Here is a 17,094-nt window from a genome sequence, read left to right as displayed (position 1 = left end):
AAAGGCAGGACAGTAGTGCTGGCCTGGGAAAGTTGTGGCTCTACCCTGATGGCTGATGGTGGACGACTCATCCCACTGGCCCCCTTTTGCAACTGGAGCTATCTGGAAAACACCAGAATGACTCTAATTTGCACACCCCCCCCCCCCCCCCCCCAACTCTTCAATGCTGTCCCCTGCTGTTAAACAGAGGCTTGAGGAATGGCCTTGGATACAGCCTTCAGGCTGATATTCTGCCTCCTAGCCACAGCAAAGCTCTCCAGGCAGCAAACTGCCTGCCTGAGCAGGCCAGAGGGCGCCCAGGAGAGCCTGCTAACGCTGTGTGGCCTGGGCTTGCTCTGGCATTGCAGTATGTGCTTCTGCTTCTGCTTCACAGCCTTGATGGGCAACAAACCTGGCCTTGGAGGCAGCCAAGAGGTGTCTCGTGTCTCATAAACAGTGGCCGATACTGTTCTGACCCAATGAACTCTAAACCCTGCCCCCACCAACTAACAGGACACAATTCTCAGAGGATGGAGTAAATGGATGTAGTCAATGTGAAGCAAATGGTGCTTTTGCTACACCAGGCGAAGATCAGGAATGTATCTGCCCTGACCTCTACATCCTAAATGAACAGCCTGGGAATGACCTGGATGTGCATTGCAATAATCCCAGCCCCATCTTTCCCTCCACATGTTCCCTGGAACAGCTCCCTCTTTTCCAAAGAAAAGCTGCATCCTTACACAAAGTGCCTTCTTCTGAGTGCTAGGACAATGAAAATGGATCACAGGTCTTGCTGGAATTAATCCTAAGATGGGGACTCAGCCATTCTGGAGCACAGATGGGGTCAGGTCAGGTTTTTCCCTACAAACAGGAGAAGCCATGTGGTTTTCGTATAATTTGGAACATTTTCTTACAGAATGAAGATTGATTAGATGCCTGGAGTTCCCCAGAAACAATGTTGATAGTGTTAGCAGCCTGCACGCCACAAGAACCCATTCATAAAAAAAAAAAATCCTCATTTTTAAATTTATTTTTTTTTAACTTTATGTTCTTGGAAAAAGAAGCTTATTGGGTAACTATCAGAGTTCCTCTTTCATCACCTTGTCATAAATCCCACAGGCTCTGAATTCCTTTAACAATCTCTCAGTTAAATTGTGACCCGCCTATTCTAATAAATAAACCTTTTTTTTTCCCCCCCAAAAAAAGCTGAAAACAGCCAAGAAGTTGCTCCCCCTTGCCCTTGCTCTGAGTTCTGCTAATTGAGACATCAAAGCAGATGGAAAATCAAGGTTGTGCCTGTACAATCCCTGGGCATTAATCTCTCTCTCTAGACCATTTTCAAACAGGGCGATTAACTTTTGCCAACACAGATCCCCCTCTGAAATTTCAGCTATTCATTATATTCTTCTATCGCTATTTAAGTGAATGATGAAACAGCTGCTGTCTTTCACCCTGAGGTGGCTGTACTTTGGGGGCAGGTGATGTGTTCCTGGGTGTATTTATTTTGTGCAAATTCTGACAGTCAGGAAAACTGATATCACAACCCAGTTCCAAACCAGAGCTATGCTGTCACTATAAGGAGTTAAACCCCCCCAGCCCCTCTGCACCCAGAGGCTTTTCCATCTTCACAAGAGCACTGACAGGTAAATCTGATACTGCAAACTGTCAAAGACACTATAACCCTAACCAGGTTGGAGATGTTATTGCTATAAAGGGTAAATTAATGAAGAAACTGTCGAAAATTCATAGACCGTGAGGGTGCACTTGAAGAATGATCCCTGGGCAGATAGGAAGCAGTGTCACCTTAACTACATTGGATTGGTGCTTTGCTCTCTTGTGGAGACCTGCAGGGTTAAACAATTGTGGGACTGCTTTAAGTGAAGACACCAAGGTACTAGTCCAGGTCACCCACTCAGCCCTCCAGGCCTTGTTATCTCTTCATGTTAGGTGCCCGGCTTCCAGGCCTCCACAGCTGAAGTCCTCTGGGCTAGCTAAATCCCCACAACAAGCATGCTTGGCTTCTACAGTGGCAACATACCCTGAGGCATACAGGCAAAAAGGGTCACCACAGCAGCCATTGTAGTTGCTCTGACCAAAGTGAGACCACTGTGGAGCTGATCACTGTTGGCTCAGAAAATGGATGGGAATTGCTGCACTGTAGGTTTAGCTGCCTTCCTCACTTGGATCTGCAGGGGGGGGAGAAACAAGAGAGCAAGTCCACAGGAGGTTTGGTTTAGGAGGTGAGAGAAGTGTGCAGTTTCATTAGGGAAAGTATATTGTATCTTCTTCCCCACGATGCCAGACTTGACAGGGAAACAATTACAGGGGTTTCCCTGCCCCGAAGGCAGAAACAGATCTGCCATGGTGGAGAGGAGGAAGAAGGGATGAGGTCAACAATCTCCCTTCCTTCCTACTGTCTGCTCTGACAGATGTGCCATGGATTACATGACAGGTAGCCATGGGAGCACCCCCTCCCCATTATTCCCCCAATATGAATGACGCAGCTGCTCCCCAGATTTACCCCGATAATTTAAACATTGCAAAGAAACTCAGGAACATCTGCATTGTAGCTGTTCTGTGCTCTGCATTTGCCCCATCCTAAACTGACCTAAATCAGAAAGCTCCACCATGGAGCAGTGTCTAATTCACACAGAGACCCACGGATATAAACATTTCACTTATATCCCAAGAAAAGATAGTGCCAGGCCTCCCAGGGGCCACAAAGGGTTCACAGCATTTTTGTAGCTGGTTGGACAGGGTAACATATATGTACCCATGTTATACAGAGCAAACAGGATGCATAAATTCATGTTGCCTTTGGGCAAGAACAGATCAGGTGGTGCTTGTTTTCTCCTTAATTTGCTAGCGTAGTTTTCTGATGGTGAACAACCCCAGCGAAGCCTTCTGGCACATTTTCACTCATATTTAGCTCAGGCCTCTGAACACTGAACATTCAGGAGAGAGACTGAAATGGGAACAGGCATCAATGAAAAGCTGGCCCCTAACACACACATTTAACGGCTCTATGTGCTGAACACATGATTGTGCTTAGGACAATATGCTGCTCCCAAAAAGGGTTTGCAGGTTTCCTTGTGGAGAGGATGGTGGCAAAGTGCCAGTGACAGACACGGCTCATAAGCCCTATTTCTCCACAGCTTCTGCCTCCCTCGTCAGATAGAACAGTCCCACTAAGACAGATACAAAATACAGCCTTAGAATAATTGAATATAAACCTGTCCCTGCTGTAGAGGACCGGGGTTGAACACTGTAGGTTCAGGAAATATCAGTGGTAAAGGGCAGAAATCTGTGGCTTTTCCTCTTGAGGTATCTGCAGGAGTTACTTCACATTCCTTGATAATGCAGAGTGAAGGTGTGACATGCCGCCAGCTCTGAATGTGTCCCTGCTGCCTTTCAGCAGTGGTAGTTCACAGTAAGCCATTGGATAACTGAGCAGAGCTCCTGATTCAGCCAAGCACATTTGGCATGTGCTTCAGTCCTTCGGTGATGGGGTTCGAGTGTTTGAAGTTCCCTGCACTGTACGACAACACAAGCATCTGACACCCTGGCTCCTACTTTTAGAATTAGCCCATTTGTCCAGTGGATGATTAGAAGTGACCCTCACTTCTGACAGGAGTCCCTCAAAATCACACATTGGCAGGACATAATTTCTTCTTCTCCACCCCAGGTGCTGGGGGGTTGGCTCACCTTCAACCTGCAGTGACCTCCACCTACTGCTGAGACCCAACAAAGTTTGCTGCGTGTCCAAGCCCTGGAGAAAGAGCCCAGCCATCATACTCGGCTTGGGAGGCACAGACGAGCACCAGAGCTTCCTGGCAGTCTCTAACTTGGAGGAGAGGGAGGGAAAGAAGAAATTTGAAAACACCCTTTCCCCTTTCAGAGAAGTGTGCTGGAAATAGGTCTGCCTGCCAGCTCTTGCGGTGTAGTTGCCAGGCAGTAGTACTGCTTTGCAGTCCAGGATCAACAAACTACACATTTGTATTCTCACCAGGGCCAGCATTATTACTGCCACAACTTAACACCCTTAGACAGAGACTGCTGCAGCTGTGAGAGCTGTCTTGGGGACCAGGACAATCACAGCAACCAGTTGATGAAGGACACACAGAAAAGAGTGGCTGCTATAAACCTCATGGATGAGGCAAACTCTTTCCTGTTGCAGGTAGAAAACAAAATATCTGCTACTCAGATGGAAAAAGATGGGTAGGAAGGAAATGAAACAATGAGCTGAAGATGGAGCCCTCTGAATGGACTGCCTGGTGGCTTGACCACAGCCTACAACATTGCTCCAGCAGGATGCTGTCACTAGCACTGTGGGGGTTAGGACTGGCATCCACCACAGTCTGTTGGCATGAGCAAGCCCACTGCCATGTGTCCAAGAGCCTCTAACTTTCTCTGTCTCTCCTCATCACCTTGTCTTTCTCCCTCTGCCTTCATATCCTGACATGGTACAACCACCTGGTCTTCACTGTATCCTCCCAGATCTCACACGCCAAGCATGCTCCTTCTCCATTGCAATTGCCTTTTTCAGAAGAGCAACCCCACAGAGACTTACTGACACTGGGAAGGGTCCATAAAGCCAAAATCCCTGTAATTTTTTGCACACCCAGTTTCCCAATTGAGTCAAAGATGCATTAGACCATGAAAATTAGCATATATTTGACTACATCTAGTACATCTGGACTACTAAATATACGTTGTGCAAATGAAAGTATTATTTTGGATCTACACAATGTTGCAGAAAATGTGGCCACTCATACAATCTCAGCAACAGCAAGTGACCAGATATGTGTGTTCAGCCAATGATTCATCAGCCAGCAAGTAGTAAAGAGACACAACTAAACTCTTGTGGCAGTAGAAATAAAATTGAGATGCTGGAAACGCTTTGCTTTTTCCACACATAGATCTGACTCAGGTCATTGCAGAGAGTTAGAGCAGGCTCCAGGTGAAAGGGTTTAGGCACGGTAATTACAGCATGAGATTTGCTGTCAGTATTTGCAGAGCAATCCCTTCACGGTGCATAGCAATGGGCAGGGTGAATGAGAGGATAACGATTCATTGTGACCAAGGGTTTTCTTCTCACTCTTGATTCCTGTGAACCTCAGAACATGGACAGGATACAAATAAGAAAAAGTGCAAATTCTGTGCTTTGACCAGTTCTTCTTCTTCTGGGCCAGCACTTTTTGCTGGCCCCCAAAAGTACTGTTGCAGACAAACTGCATCATAGAAGGACCTCTCCATTTCCCAGGACTGAGGATGACAATGTTACATATTACAGGAGCTAGTACTGCTGCAAAACTTCTTGAAGAGAAAACCAGATCATCTCTCAAGACAACATCTTCCATCTGAACCTTCTGAGGTTGATGCTTCACAGGGAAGTTCTTCATCAAGAACTCTTAACATTGAGCTTGTCGAATGCTATCTTCCCCTTTATTTATTTCAATAAACAGCTAAAGATACTCTGGCCACAGAGGTGGCCACATCACCTCATCACCTTCTCTCTGACAAGTTCATACCTATGTACCATCATGGCTGCTGAAAAGCTGTGGGTGGTTCCAAATCAGGATTTATTTTTAGGTTTCCAGACTGTGTATGCTCCTGCCAAAAGAGCCTGGTCCAAAGTTTATTCAAGTCCACGATAAAAATGTCTAATGGCGTGAATGACCTTTGGATCAGCTCCAAAGACTGTGCACTGATATTAGCGCTGGGGCTGGCTGGGGATTCCCTTTGGGAAGGCTGCCCAGTAAAGAGGCGGTTTTCAAAAACTGAAATTTTCAGGGAGAAAAACATCCTGATTTGAACCCTCTTTCCTTTCAGAATAAAGAAATAAAAATACACTTTTTTTTTTTTTTTCAATTAAGAAGTCAAGAAGCAGTATTTTCTTCAGGGCCAGTTGGAACAAAATCAGAAAACTATGTTTTGGTTTGAATGTGTTCAATAAACCATTAAAACCTCATTTCCCTATAAGTACACTGCCTCACTGGGGCTGTGGTTTAGATGTCTCATCTTTCCTGCAGGCTGTTTCCTAGAAGACTACATCTGCCATGATGCAGAGTGGACTCTAAGGTCTGTGAGACATGATAGAAGCTACACACTGTCCCATGAAAAATATGGATATTAAGTTCCTGGATGAGAGCTGCCAGGAGAAAATACAATTCAAGGCTGATGTTCAGGGTTGAACGGAGTTAAAGCAAAGCTTTTTGAGTTAATTGAACAAACTGAAGTGAAGCATGTTAATTTGGAGCATGCCAAAACATCTACTTTTGATCAAAAAATGTCAGAGTAAAACTTACTTCCCTCTGCAAACCAAGATGTTTTGAAATTTTATTCCATGAAAAATTTGGAAACATTGGTGTTTCTTCACGGCCAGAGAGAAACAAAGGTTTCAAGGGAGCAAACTTCCACAGCACTGCAAGTAGTAAGAAAGCAAGAAAGGTGAGGAAGAAAGGAGATGTGAGAAGCTTACTGCTCCGTAGCTGAAAAGCCCTGCAGAAATGACCACCCTCTTTCAGCAGCTGTCTGCCTCGTATTTCCAGGATCCTTTCCCAGGATAACAGGCAATCCCCCAGGCTGGAGAGATTAAAGAATTGCCAGCTCATGAGAAATAGTTTTCAGTAACCACTTCCCTGGATGCCCCAGCTCACCATGGCGAGAACACATCTCTAGGGCTTTGTAGGCTCTCTCAGATCTAATTTGACCTTCATTGCACCATTGTCTTCCCTGGAGTTATTCATGGTCTAACTAAGGGAGGCCAGAATTCATTCCTGTCTCACATATTCGCCACCCAGTTGACAGACAGTGGGAAAGTAAAGTGGCATGTGGAGCAAGCACTGGGAAAATCACCTTTTGATCTCACTGAAGGTGGTCCTCAAACCAGGTCATGGTTGAGAGAACTGGCAGGGAGAATGAGGAGAGGCTGGGCTGCAGCTGTCTGTGGGGCGGTCTCCAGTTCAGAAGAGAATTTGCCTTTCTCTCGCTGCCAATTTTGGAGCCTTTATAAATACCACACCTAAATAAAATGGAATAAAATAAATGATCCTCTTCAGGCACCCCACGCCCTTCCATCACCCTCCCTAAGAACATCTCAACATCCAAGGGCTGCAGGGATGCATGGGGGAGGGCATTATTGTTAAAAATAACCAGCCTGGGGAGGAAAACAATTTATGCTGGGTCTGGAGCAAGGATGAGGTTCCATTTCCTTCCGGGAATCAAATGAACAATGCCATCCCAGAGCCTGCTGTGCAGTCATCAATGACTTCCACAGCATAGCTCGTAACCTGCAGCAGCACAGATAGAGTCAGGACATGGTGTGGGGGAGCAGCCAGCCCCTCCCCTGTCACTTGTCCAGTGACAATACTTCACAAGCATCCCATCCTATCCTCACCGGTGAGTCTGTCCCTTGATGTGCAAGGTTCTGTTTTGCCATGAAGCACAAAACTTAATTTGCTGTTTGGCAAGATGCCTTTGTCCTGTGAATGCTGCTGGGCTGCAGCACAGATCGAGGGCTATTCCCTGGGGGTCTTATGCTCACAGACGGATTCCCAGCAGGTAATAAGAGCTCTAGATATTTAACTACCTTTTCTGAAGAAGGTGCTTGACCAGAGATGAGACAGGAGGTAGATGGAGTTAATTAGCTCTGAATCAAATGTGTTCAAAACACAGCTCTTAGGAGAGGATAATGTCACTCACCTTCAAACTGGACCATGTGATCTGTAAATGTCAGCTCTGGAATACACACTCCAGTGTGGTATTTACAGCGCCCTTTTATTATTGCTATTATTATTGTTATTATTTTCCTTTTTTACCTGGGGACTGAATGTTTGGGGACTGTGGCAGGAGAGGTCTGTACATCTGGAAAGCGTCAGATTTAACGCCCGAAGTCATCAGCCCAGGTCAGCTAAAAGTACATGTTTGCTTCCAGCAGCAGCTGTGCAAACTCCTGTTGCCTCGGTTGTGCAGGGCTTATGTAAAGATTCCTCAAAGACAGTGCCCTCTTTGTGAGCCCATAGCTCTGCTGATCCCTGGCAATTCCAACCCCAGTTTCAAAAGAAATGGGCCTAAAATGGCACTCCCACCGCAAACAGATGTATTTCAGCCTCTGTCTAAGGCAGCATTCATTTCATCATGAAAAGGAAAACATCATAATTTAGGGTCACACGTCTCCTGCCTGTCAGTCAGGCACTGCCAGCTATTTTTACAGCATCCCAGGGTGTTGTGGCAGTCTAGAGAACAAGTGACACACCTTTCCAAAGACTGTTCAGAACGATACCACTCAGTGAGAAGCTCTGAGCTCCAAGCTTTGGTTTTGTCCCTGATTTTTTTTTTTTTTCTGCACAGGCTTGAAATAAAATATCTCTGTGTGTATTGCACATTTTTTTCTATTGCGCATTGTTTTTCTTTGCTTCCCATTGCTTCATGGACTTGCCCTGCCCACTGCAAAATCTTTTCAGGTTCAGAGTTAGAACTTTTCTCATGATGCTGTGACATGGGGTGGACCAGATGGACCAGATGTACCATGAGAACAAGCTCTCTCACACCAGCGGCCAACAGCTGAACAAAACTATACATGCTGTAAGAGAAGCCAAATCTCACTCACTGACTTCAGTAACTTTTAGTTGCTTCTGGTTTACATTGAGATTGAATCTGGCCGATTTATTTAACCTAATAAACAAAATTATAATTATAAACAATCCAGTAAAACTACTGGGCATCTGAAAGAGTCACAGAGCCCATGCAGAAAACGATCCCAAGCATCCCTGCCTTGTAGCCAAATATTATATCTGCAGTGCACAAAACCCACCTCCATATTTACAGTTTGGTGGGAGTTTTGATCATGTAATAGCTTTAGGGTTCAAACCACTGCTCATTAAAGTCAACAAGAGTTTTTGCATTGACTTTTAATGAGCTCTGAGTCAAGACTGGAACATATAGCATTTTACCAAGAATTCAAAGTGGAAAAAAACCAACTCTGGCAAAGCTCTTACCTTGGTCTTTTTGGAAGTTGAATGCCCGAAGGGACCATGCTCCTCTTGCTGTGCAGTTTCAGCCTCCACAGGTAAAAAGCCCTGCTGAACCCCTCCTGACAGCGCCAGAGTTTCCTCACGCCGAAAAGTCTGCTAGCAGATTTCATTACAATAATTGCGTGACAGTTAACACTACATTGTAGAGAAAGCAGGCAAGAAAACGCAAGGGAGCAAACCCCAGATGATCAATCATCCTTTTCACTGACACTGTCTTTATGTGGGTTGTTTTCACCGGAAATATACACCTAATAATTGCCCATATTCCTTGTTTTTTCAACATCATTTCTATGGCAAATGCCATTAGTTACTGTGCCATGGTGATTTAAAGCTGAAAACCTACTGTGACCTGAACTGAAAGATAGATTAACTTATCTGCTTTAACAAGGAGTTGCTTGAAGTCTTATAGGAAATACTGTATGAACTTACATTTCATATGGCCAGTAATTGCTTTTCCTGTTATTTTTCTATTAAAGAAATACAAAAGGAAATGGGAGCTGTGTGCATAATGGGGACTGGGTTGTAGTGCTTTAAATCTGCAGGTCATCAATTCAAGGCAATTTAGCTGATGACTCCAGTGGCCTCGGCCCAGCTGTCAGGGGACAGGTGACCACACTTGGCCATCCACCAATGCTCAAACCTTGATGGCAATTCAGTAACTGCAGAGAGCTTTGACTGACCAGCCTAGCCCGAGCGTGAATGCCATGCCTGGGGGTATTGTTTCAGATCCATCTGTTAAGCAGCTGGATGCAGCACGGTCAGACATGGATAAGAGGGACCTAGGTCAGACCTTCTGAGCACCACATGCAGAGAGGTCAGTCTCTCTCTGTCTCTGATTATTACAAAAATCAGAAAAGGCTGAGTAGATTCTCAGTGATACAGAGTTATTCCTAGATAGCCATGGGGGAGGGCTGTGTGTGAGGGATCCACTAAGAGCCTGCCGGTAAGGATAAACAAGAAGGAAACTTTGCAGCAAAATTACCTCTAACAATGAATTTACTGAGTTCCAGCATCTATGGACTGAGAGCCTTCAGGAAGACTCAATTCTCAGCTCCCATGGTTTCATTAGGAGAGATGCTGAGACCATAAAGCAACTAGTTTTCAGTGGGATATTAACTTAGACATGGGAACCAAAGACTTTTAACTTGAAAAGGTCCCTAGGACAGTGAGTTCTGACTGTTTTTTTTTTCCATTTGTGGACTCTCAGCAGTGATGCAGCTCCTGTACAGTGAATTTAAGCTGACTAGAATTGCTTTTCTTGGTTTCTTTCCACAAGTGACAGGTTGACAGCTACTGCTCTTGGAAGAAGATGGCCTTCCAATCCTCAGGTCACCATATGGCGCACAAATAACTTTTTTCATGTCATACTTCATTTAGAGCTGTAGGAAGAAGAGCTAAGAGACCAGTGAAGCCATCTCCCCCATTGTCCATCACGTGTCACTGTGTCAAGCCTTGTTTTCAACATGCCACATCTCAACAGGCAGTTTGAGAGCTGTGGTTGTCCTTCCAAGCTTTATAAATGTGCTAAATGGGGTGGATACCTGGAGAAGATATGTGCCATTGACTGCCAGACATTACAGGAGGGAATATGTGTCATAAATCAAAGACACAACACTATCACAACAGGCTAGCCAAGAATATGAACTATAAGAGTCCTTATAATGACACCTATTTGTTGAGTCAAGAATTTCATCTGTAAACTGTTCAGTGAGGCTTTACATCTCTCCTCTAGTCCCGCATTCTAAATGATCACTTTAAAAAAAATCTGAAAAAAATGTTTTGATTTTTTCTTGGGGAGAGTTATCCTTGCTGTTATCCATGATCCCTCCTTTTTTAAAAAACTTGAGAAATTCTTAAGCTGTGAAACACTTTCTCTTTTGAAAGATTTTTTAATTCTTCAGAGCAGTTTTAGTGTGCTCGTTTGTCTTTAACCACGCTTAGAACAGAAGCGACCTTCCCACTGCAATAGATTCCCCTGGTTGTCACAAAACTAAGCATGCTAGAGAAACAAAAGTAGGAAACATAGTGTACGTCTAGAAATCAGGGGGAGTAAACATACCAGCAGAGAGCCACCTTGTTCCCACTCTCAATGGAAGAGTAACTGAAAGAAAGCACATTAGATGTTTTAGCAGATTGTATTCCTCACATGGTGTTTCTTCTCCTGCTCCCATTGCATCTTCTTCAGGCTTTCATTCCTCCAACTCTGCTCCTTTGCAGGATTTCATCACCAGGCTTTATGATTTATATTTTCTCATAGTAAAGGGTGATGCTTCCTTTGCAAACAAAAACCCAAATCCTTCCATGAAGGAGGATTTGATTTTGATATTTTTTTCTTCAATTAAAAAAAATGGCTCCTTCAGGCTCCACAACCTCAGGTAGCTTAACTGAGTTAACTGCTGTTTCTAATTAATAAGCCAGTTCTAAATATATGCAATTATCAGAAAGTGAGAATGCCCCAGGCAAGGTTGGCACTAAATCCTCTACAGATCAGAAGTTACATCCCTCCAGTTTTCAAGCTCTTTGTGGTTCAAGTTACCTGTTAGCACATTGCCATCAGCGCTACGCACCCTTGGAAGCCCAACCACTAGACTTGTAGTGCTAAGGAAGCTGTAGCTGTCCACCAGCCATTCTGAACATGGTTAGATCTGAGCAAGTGAATTCATCTTTGACCAGTAACATCATTGTTAGCTCTTCTACTCTGCCCTGTGGGTGGAAATGGAGGCAGATACAGTCAGGCCTTACTCTGAGTAATTATTCAAATAGAACTCGTTATCATTAGCAGGAAATCATGCTGTAAACGTTTGTTATCCCAGAGTTGCATTGAACAGGCAGAGTCCACTTCCAGCTGGGCTGTTCGGGGACAGCCATGAGCACGAGTCTGGAGCCTGTCTGGGACTCCCTCAGTCTGAAGACAGATGCTGCGAGCACTGCTGGTTGTCATCCACAGCAGGGAGGGCAAGAACTACACAGAGACACTCTCCCTCCTTTCTTCCTAGTATAGCGCTTAGTCCAAATGAACAAAGCAAGACAAGACTCCATCTGGATCAGAGAGAGATCACCTACCCTCCAGGTGGGGTGTTAATCCAGCCCTGCATTCACTTTTTGGCAATACACTTCACAATACCCTTACAGCCTTAAACACCATGAGGTGCAAGTACAGATAATCTCCGAATGCTTTACTTGCACCGTAAAACAAGGCACTGGTTTTATTCCCATTCTGCAGCCGGGCCCAGAGGCAAAGTGGACTTGTGCCAAGAAGGGTCTGGTTCTCTGGAACGTCCTGCCACTGCCTCCCAAACAGGCAGCCCATTTGGCCTCTGCTAGCATTGGGCAAAGCTTTAGTTCTTAGTTTTTGATGCCTTATTCAAATCCCGCCACAGTCCCTCCACACGCCAGTTCAGTGCGAGAACAGGCCCACTGGGGTTGCAGAGCGTTCCCTGCAAGCGGGCAGAAGGGCCATGTAAAAATCAAATCCACATGACTGTATTTACAGGCAACCAAAGTGAGGGTTGCTCTTCCAAAAAAAACTTTTCCATGTAAAAGAATTCTTAATCTCCCCTTTGACTGTCATTGTTGAAATGATGGCTTTGCAGGCTTGAAATTTAAGACCCTATCGGCGTCTTTTCTGTTAGCTGTGATTTATGAATGGTTTCGCTGTTGATTATCCTCCAAGATTACAGCACAGCAGCCCTGACAGACAAGCAGAGGAAATTTCACAGGATAACGGGCAGGTCCTTCTCCAGGGCAGTGAGGGAGGGAGATGTGTTTTGACTCAAGTATGTAACAATATCAGCAAATGCTGTCTGGACTCCACAGGTAATCAAATACTCAAAGGCAAGCAGAGTCAGCAGAAGTCTTTTTGATGATTTCTCTGTGCTTTGGATCCTTTGCTCATTCTGTAATATGGCATTCAGATATTTTTTTTGCCTTGATTGTGGCTCAAACTATACCAACTGCAGTCAAACATGAGAAGGCAACATTTGCATATAACCCCATGCCTGTTCTTCAAAGATCATCCTTCTTTACTGCAGCTGCAAAGTCTACTGTCGTGTCTGGGAGATGCACTGTCTTTACGTCAAGCCCAGGATGTTCAAAGGAAATTTGCTGCCTTTGATTTATCACCAAGATCAGGCACTCCTGACCCCAAAAAAGGAGATTTTGTGGCTTTCATTCCCACTTCCTGCTAGACAGTTTGTTGCAAGACACTGCTAGGAGGGACTGTTTTTCTGGTGAGGGTAATAGGGCTAGGGCAGGTGCAGCCATGACTTGCGGGAGCTGCGTAGCGTTCCGATTGCTCCCACAGTGCAGGGCTGACACAGTGCTAAGAGGAGACAGGAACAAGCTACAAGCCCTTGTAGTGGCAGCGAAGCCATACCTGAGGATGCTGCAAGGAGACCAGGTATCTCCTGAGAGAAGCCCTCAGAAGCGACTGCCTGTGTTAGATTGTTTCCTCATGGGCTGTGGCCTTCACTGGACTGGACAGACAAGTCCAGGCTGAAAAAATCTCTGATGTGGGTGCTGCCTAAAAATAAATGAGTAGACCTCTCAGGAGGTGATTTTATCTCTTGATAAATGGCCTCTGCTTTACAGGCAGAAGTGTTCCTTTGATTTGAACTCTGCCACGCTGCCCTGCAAAATGACTCATTATTGGCATGTGGTTTCCAGGTCCAGCACTATGGATGTGCTTCCTGCTCTTTGCATCACCATCTGGACCTGTGCAGTGAGCAGCGTTACACCTGTGGATCATTTTGGGCTGAGGTGAACAACTCCACGAGGTGCCAGGCAAGGGTGATCTGGGCCTAACATACCTGGGTCCTGCTCTGTGGTCATATTCCCCACAGTGATACTGCTGCTTTGGTGCCTTTCAACACTATTGTCAGGACCACACAGCAGAGAGGAAAGGCTGCACCTCTTTGGAGGGAACCAAAGAGCATAGTTACATCCAACCATGGCCCAAGCCATTCTTACTGGGACTAGTTATGCTGTGGGTGTTCTGAAGGATCAGGTTCAACAGTGAACCAGAATGGACATTCCTAGCATTCTTCCCATTTTGCCACCCAGCCTGCTTCAGAAAAAGTCCTGATGTAGGTGTTTGTATCCTGTCTCTTTCTTCCCTCACTGTATTTGTCTTTCAAGCCTGGCAGCAGTGGAAGGAAACTTAGCACGTGATGCTGACATTCTGCCATGTCTGTGGGACAGCAGATTCCTAAAGTCCTCAAATCTAGCTAGGGAAACAGGAGGCAGAGGACTCATCAAAGCATGGAGAGGTCTGAATCCCAGTAGATTCAAGGAGGGCTACTGGCTTTTATCCAGAAGCAGGGCTGCTCACACCAGGAAGGCTGTCTGGCTTCCCACCTGTGCTGCACCATTTTGTGCATTTTGATCCAACCATTGGTGATATATCTTACCAGTGGAATATTCATGGCCATAAAGGGCTGCTAGATGTTGTGGCACAGTTGTGCTGGATACAGAAGCCCAGCCAGAACCTGGACAGAGGGCTGAGAAAAGGTCAGGGTTGTAGAGAGGCTGCAAGGGGATCCCAGGGATACCACCAGCGAGAGGAGTGCCAGACGTGAGGGCCATGGCACTTGGCAAGGCAGTCAGTAGCAGAGAGGAACAAACATCCAAGCATGTGGACGAAGTCACAGCACTTAACTGAGGGATCTCTGAAGACCACATAGCCCTCAGCAGATTTTTGGTTTGTAAAGCCTCACCTGGAAACCTTAGACACAACTGAGTGGAGCTTAGTGAGCCAGGGTGCAGTCACATTGCATCCCTGATGCTCTGCTCATTACCTGAGATGCCAATGCCATGTGCGGTACCACTAGCTTGGCACACAGCAGGTCTCTGGTCCTGAGCAGCACCAAGCCCCTGCAGCTCCCAGCAAAGCACAGGGGTTTCTTCACATGCATTTCTTTACCCATTTCAGGACTGGGCTTGGGGATTGTGTTTTATAATAAAATAGACCAATGAAAAAAAAGTTGGAGAAGTTCTGAGAAATGTGTGCTTCATAAAGCCCTCTTTAATTGATGTCAGAATTCCACCTCTGCCTGAGAGTGAAACTTAACACAGTCCTGCTGAATTTTCCCTAGTTTTCTGCTACTTGACTCCCCACTCCTTATTTATTGTTGTTTTACACTCAAATTCCCAGCTAGGTAGGGTTATTCCTTCAGAGTTAGTGCTGGTATTGGAGGCCACTGTCCCACAGCCTATGCCTTCACACACTGCTGCCCTTGTACCACTGTGTTTGCACCTGTTTGTCTACACTCAGCTGCTTCAGAAAACTTCCCTCCAGACTTTTCCTTCCTCCTTGTCCCACCGTACACACAAGGGCCCAGTTTCCCTATTCCCAAGCCAAGACACAGGAATGTACCAGTCCCTAGTGATTCCTTCCAGCAAATTAAGAATTGCTGAACTAAGGAGGGTTTGAGTAGAGCAACATGGCCTCAACTGAAAATCTCACACTTGTTTTTCACTTTCAGTAGGGCACAGTGCAGTATTTCTGTCCTGTTTCAACAGGTCTAATTCTACTACCCCATATATACATCTGTGTCTGCACACTGTATCCTTCACTGAGTTTCCATTCAGTCAAATTTTCACTGGCCAAGAGCTGGATGCTGTGGCTCCAGGAGGACTTCTGACCAAAGAATGAGTCATTTCCATCACAGCCGTCAGGACAGGAGCATTTCTTACCACCCGCCCACGCTGTGCTTTACACAAAAGAGCTCCACCTTGGGTGAGCAACCCACTACTAACTTTAAACGGAATAACAACAATAATAATACCACCATAATATGTGCACACACACACCCTGCAGAACAACAGCAACAACAACAATAATAACAATACCACCATAATATTTGCATACACATGCCCTGCAGAACCCAGCAGGAATTTTGCCAGTCATAACTGAAGTCAATACCTCTACAAATGCTTGGGGATGCTCAACAGTGTCTAGCATTTCAACTGTTTAGACTTCAGCAAACCCTAAACCATGAACACCCACTTCTGTGCTGAACACATGTATTGTACTGAAATTTACCTTTAAAAATATACATTATTTAGCTCCAGGAAAAATTGTAGTTTCTCAAAACAAGAATCAGAAAAAAGACTCTCCGCCCAACTGCTCCCCAAGCTAAAATATACCTCTCCGGGAGTAAAGGATAGCGCACTCACCCTGGTCCAGTGCCTTTTGGTCCTGCTCCTTTTTCTCCTTGGAGGAAAGCAGCTCTGAAGACACTCCTTCCCCTTGCACACATGGTCTCACCAGTTCAGGAGGGGCAGGGGAACAGGGCTGCAGGGGAACTGCTGGGCTGAATGCCTGATTTCACAGTGTTAACTGGCCAGAGAATCCTATTACGTGATAGGTAGCAAGCCAGAGCCTAATTTATGGAAATTTTGACCTTCAATCCCCTTTGACATTTTCAGATCAGCCATAGCCTGTGTGAGACATTAGAGCCCTTACAGTAAGGGGCTCTAAATCAGCCTGTGTGGCTGCTGGAGCCGACGAGCGGGTCAGAGGTAAGAATTCACTGAGGTTTGTGTGTGGGCTGCTCAGTGCCTGTTTGACATTTACAAATCAGTGACATTCCTCTGCACAGCTCAGTGTATACAGATCGCTTCAGTCACTCTGAGGAGGGCCCCTCGTTTCAGTCAAGGGTGGATTTGGGCATCCTTGGCCTTTCCTTTTGACTTGAGCAAGAATACATCTAAACAAATCCAGCTTTATTAGCTGGCAAGTTCAGCTGCCACCATACAGTGTGACCTGCTCCCTCAGGACGATGGAGTATAGGCTCTTTTAGGATCAACCCTACCTCCAAGGACTTTGTCTTATCTTCAGGGCTTGGGTGTGAAAGCCTTCATCACCAGGTGCACCTTCACATCACCAGATCCTTCACATTTTCATCAGCTGCCACAACAAATGTTGTTGTTTGTTGTTTTTGTAGCACAAACAGTCGCAGTCCCATTCTGCTGGGTGCTGAGCCAACAATTTGGACCAAGAGGAGGTGGCAGTTGGATTTCAAGCTTCCCCGGGGAAATCTATTTGCTGTGAATAAAGCTCCACCGGGCTGAGTCGTAT

The sequence above is a fragment of the Strix uralensis genome, chromosome 17 (assembly GCF_047716275.1).
Source record: "Strix uralensis isolate ZFMK-TIS-50842 chromosome 17, bStrUra1, whole genome shotgun sequence".
NCBI lineage: Eukaryota > Metazoa > Chordata > Aves > Strigiformes > Strigidae > Strix > Strix uralensis.
Note: the sequence above shows the minus strand (reverse complement) of the source record.